General features: G+C 45.6%; 1 non-coding gene across 1 annotated transcript; it reads right to left on the bottom strand.

Moving 5' to 3' along the window:
• Positions 1-4102: 4102 nt before the first annotated feature.
• TRNAL-CAA lies at positions 4103-4207 on the bottom strand. Its single transcript has 2 exons — positions 4170-4207; positions 4103-4147 (listed from the first exon to the last, which is right to left on the bottom strand). It is a non-coding gene; the product is annotated as a tRNA-Leu (tRNA).
• Between the last annotated feature and the right edge of the window lie 816 nt (positions 4208-5023).

Here is a 5023-nt window from a genome sequence, read left to right as displayed (position 1 = left end):
AAGGCCAGTTAGATCTGTACCTCAATTTGTTTTAATTTTGTGTGTTGACAGGCACTACACCAAACATAGCATGGGCAAGTAGAAATGTATAGCCAGGGGTCAGTGTGGGAGTAGGTGGATGGAAAATCACTAAGAGGAAACACCAGGAGTAAGGGGAATTCTGGCTAAACCAGCCTAACAGGTTTCTTGCTGAAGACCCACCAGGGTGATCAGACATCACCTGGGCAATAGTGGAGGCTGAGGAACCTCATCAGAGATGAGGATGATCAGATCTCAGGGATATGGGTTCTTACTAAACTGACTTAGCAGGGTTCTTTGCTAAATGGATTTTACGAGGCAGTGCACAGCTGGGTCTAGGAGAAGGTTCAGAAGCCTGACTAAAGTTTGGCCAAGCAAATAATTAACAGACGGGACTTTGTTAATCTGACTCAGGTTGACTGGAATCTCCTCTTTTCAGGAAAAAACTGGTCTGTTTGGGGAATCTGTTTCCCTAAAGTGTCAGTTTGATTTTATGGCATTTGGCCTGAGTGACTATTTTGGTTTGGTTTGATGTGTTGGGGCCTAGTGCAAGAGATCAATCTGAAACAATAGCTTCTCATATCTTTCCTTTAACAAATTCAACTCTAAAACCGAATTCTGGCTAGGCGTGCTGACTCATGCCTGTAATCCCGGCACTTTGGAAGGCTGAGTGGGGCGGATCACCTCAGGTTGGGAGTTCAAGACCAGCTGGACCAACATGGAGAAACCCTGTCTCTACTAATACAGAATTAGCTAGGCATGGCGGTACATGCCTGTAATCCCAGCTACTCAGGAGGCTGAGGCAGGAGAATTGCTTGAACCCGGGAGGTAGAGGATGTGGTGAGCCGAGATTGAACCATTTCACTACAGCCAGAACAACAAAAGCAAAAGTCCATCTCAAAAAAAAAAAAAAAATTCTATGAAATTGTATTGGTGAATAGTGGGAGGACAGGTTCAGTTTTAAAGGTAATAATCGAATCAATCTCTCATGTGAATTCTGTCAGGAAAAAGTATAAACAAGTTTCAAATGGGGGAAAAAGGGTTCCCGGGTACTTTGTCAAGGGCATTTTTCATTGATTTTGTATTATCTTCCAACTCTTCAAATTACAGAAAATTGAGAATAGTCCAAATAATTTTCATCCGTAGAAATACAAATGAACCATGTTCAGTGGAATGCAATTTATCATTGCTCTGAATAGTGACAGGTTTTTTTTTTTTTTTTTTTTGAGACGGAGTTTCGCTCTTGTTACCCAGGCTGGAGTGCAATGGCGCGATCTCAGCTCACCGCAACCTCCGCCTCCCGGGTTCAGGCAATTCTCCTGCCCCAGCCTCTTGAGTCGCTGGGATTACAGGCACGCGCCACCATGCCCAGCTAATTTTTTGTATTTTTAGTAGAGACGGGGTTTCACCATGTTGACCAGGATGGTCTCGATCTCTTGACCTCGTGATCCACCCGCCTCAGCCTCCCGAAGTGCTGGGATTACAGGCTTGAGCCACGGCGCCCGGCCTATAGTGACAGGTTTTTAAAAAATCTATTGGGTTGGGCGTGGTGGCTCACATAATCGCAGCATTTTGGGAGGTCGAGGCAGATGAATCATTTGGGGCCAGGAGTTCGAGACCAGCCTGACCAACATGGGGAAACGCTGTCTCTACTAAAAATAAAAATAAATAAATAAATAATCTGGGCATGGTGGCACACCCCTGTAATCGCAGCTACTCAGGAGGCTGAGGCAGGAGAATTGCTTGAAACTGGGAGGCGGAGGTTGCAGAGAGCTGGGATCGTGCCCTGAATTCCAACCTGGGCAAAAGAGCATGACCCTGTCTCAAAAATAATAATAAAAATAGACTCTTTAAGTCTAATAAGAAAAACTTACAATCTATTTTCTCTGAAGACTGCTACCTGGAGGTTTTATTGGTGTCATAAAAGCTTGGTCTTCACAACCCTTTATCACACGACTTTCTGTTGATAATAACTCTTTCAACCAATTGCCAATCATAAAGTCTTGTAATCAACCAATGCTTGGAAGCACCCCCACTTTCAGCTGTTTTGCATTTCCAGACCAACCCAATGTACATCTTACATGTATTGACTGATGTCTCATGTCTCCTCGAAATGTATAAGCCAAGTTGTAGCCAAAACACCATGGCACATATTCTCAGGATCTCCTGAGGGCTGTGCCACAGCCATTGCTTGTTCACATTTGGCTCAGAATAAGTCTCTTCAAATATTTAACAGAGTTTGACTCTTTTCATTGACAACATTAACACCACCTAAAAGAGAAATGTGAGCCAAAGAAGGCAAAAACTCTTATTAACAAACACTTACTTAATCATTCCTCTTCCTACGGGGAAAAGCAAAGGATAGGTGGGAAACATGCTGAAGTATCTTCTTGATTATTCCAAGAGGCATCTGTAAAATGGGAAGGATAAACTTCCTCTTAAAGAGTAGTTCTGTAAAATTCTGCAACTTTTTTTTTTTTTTTATAATAGAGATGGGGTTTCACCATCTTGGCCAGACTGGTCTTGAACTCCTGACCTCATGATCAACCCGCCTCGGCCTCCCAAAGTGCTGGGATTACAGGCATGAGCCACCATGCTCAGCCTCTGTAACTATTTTTTAACAAAAATTGACCTTTTTTGTTTCTTTTTTTTTTTGAGACAGGTTTTCGCTCTGTCATCTAGGCTGGAATACAATGATGTGATCACGGCTCACTGCAGCCTACACCTCCGGGCTCAAGTGATTCTCCCACCTCAGCTTCCCCTACAGACATGCACCACCACTCTAGCTAATTTTTTTTATTTTACTTTCTTTCTTCTTCTTTTTTTTTTTTTTTTTGTAGAGATGACCAAAGTGGTGGGATTACAGGCATAAACCACTATTCCCAGCCTAAAATTAACCTTTGAAAATCTAATATAACAGTCTCAGGAAAGTCATTTATGGCGGCATCCTTGCTTTTTCTCCTCTATAAATTAACAGGAGAAGCAGCTGCTATCTCTTCCTCCTCCTCCTCCTCATACTATCTTTCTTTTTCTAACTCACCTGGGTTTCCAAAAGGAACTGTAATTTTTTATAGGGTCATCAAAGGTACACCTTGCTGCTCATTTGAACAAATCCTCATTAGGGCAGTAGCTGTACATGAACATGCTATATTATGCCCTGTACTTTTATGTATTTAATAATAGAAATGTCATGACAATTAGTTTCATTTCTCTGACACAAGCTTTTAAATTTCATTTCATACCTCACCCTCCCACAGTTAATTTAAGTATGGCAGGAATCTGGGGCAGTTTGGAAGTACTGTACTAAAAACTATTTGGTTCGGGGGCCGGGCGCGGTGGCTCACCCCTGTAATCCCAGCACTTTGCAAAGCTGAGACAGTGGATCACTTCAGGTCAGGAACTCGAGACCAGCCTGGGCAACATACGCCAGATTCCTGCCAATAAACTTTTGACGGTGATTACGTTTGGGAGAGGAAGGTACAGCTTTCCTATTTCATTCAGTGGTTAAATGGTACTCAATTTTGACTGAAGAGACAACACGGTAATGATGAGATGTCAAAACGAGTGTGAAAGTGCTTAATTTACGAAAGGCATTTTTGAGAACTAGGTACATGAGTTTTGAAAACAGGAGAACAGAGAACCTGTGTAAGACTTCTACGCAGACTGCACTGTCGGGAGCCACAGGGTCGTGAGGCTGGGAGGAAAGTGCTTCCGGAAGCATCCGAGGGGACGGCGCGGATCCGGCACACAGCGTGCCAGCCTGGTCGAGAACAGCCCCTTCTCTCCCTTCCCTCAGCCAGGCCGGAAGCTACCTGGGTCCCGAATCTCGCTACTTCCGGATTATCTCGCCTTGCAGCACAGAGACCAACCGCTACTCATCTCTGCCTTTTATTGACTGTGTTTTGCCCCAAATCTCGCGGCTGTGTAAAAATATCGCGATACTTCCGCTTTTAATGTTTTCAGTGTGGACAATCACTTTGAGAAAAATTTTAAAGCCAATTCCTAAAAATATACGTTGGTGGTTGTTGATGCCTACTGCTGAGATCAAGATATCTTAAAGCGGGACGAAAAGAAAAAGCAAATGTGTCAGAAGTGGGATTCGAACCCACGCCTCCATCGGAGACCAGAATCCCCAGCACAGGGAAGTCAAGCTTGAGTCTGGCGCCTTAGACCACTCGGCCATCCTGACACACTGTAAAGCTCTGGCGATTTTTTCGCTAATATAGAGACCAACGAGCACTGCGTCTGTGACGCGCATTCAGAAACGCGATGACGTCAGGTTGCTTGGTAACGGAAGAAAAAGCCACCGGTGGATTGAAACCGGAAGAGACTATGCAGCAGCGGAAAATGTTTATGCGTAAAACTGGGTCAAGTCTCCTACTGGCCTTACAACTGTCATCCCCATCTCGAAAGACGCGTGCAAATGTGTTTTTCTGCGCCCAGCCTAACAGGTTTCGGGAAGGAAACGCCCTCTTGAGCCTGGTCGCTAGGTCGGCTCTCCAGCGCCTGCTGTTGACTCAAATCTTGACGGCACTCAGCGGCCCCCAGGACTTAATTCTTGGGAAGACCGTGAGCAAAACCCTAACGACAGACCCCGCTCTTTGCAGGGTCCCTTTTATCGCCTGGATTCTGGCCACGTGTCACCGCCTGGCATTGGTCTGTGTGTCTTGGGTCTGAAAATGGCGGCCGGGAAGGTCCGCGCAGGGGCCGCCGGGGCAAGGCCGGTGTCGGCGCCGAGGATCTGCGTCCCAGGTTCGGGAAGCTCCGGGAGCAACACGCTCTCCCGCGGCCTTCCTGCTCGCTCTCGGAAGTTCCCGATTCACGGGCTCCTACGTGTCTACTGCCCGGCACATTTTAATAGGTAAAAAATAATAAGGCTTTTTTTTTTTTTTTGTAGAGACGGGGTTTCACCGTGTTGACCAGTATGGCCTCGATCTCTTGACCTGGTGATCCACCCGCCTCGGCCTCCCAAAGTGCTGGGATTACAGGCGTGAACCACCACGCC

The sequence above is a fragment of the Cebus imitator genome, unplaced genomic scaffold (genome assembly GCF_001604975.1).
Source record: "Cebus imitator isolate Cc_AM_T3 unplaced genomic scaffold, Cebus_imitator-1.0 Scaffold793, whole genome shotgun sequence".
In the NCBI taxonomy this organism is placed as follows: domain Eukaryota; kingdom Metazoa; phylum Chordata; class Mammalia; order Primates; family Cebidae; genus Cebus; species Cebus imitator.
The sequence above is the reverse complement of the archived record's forward strand: the minus strand, read 5'-3'. Positions and strand labels throughout refer to the sequence as shown.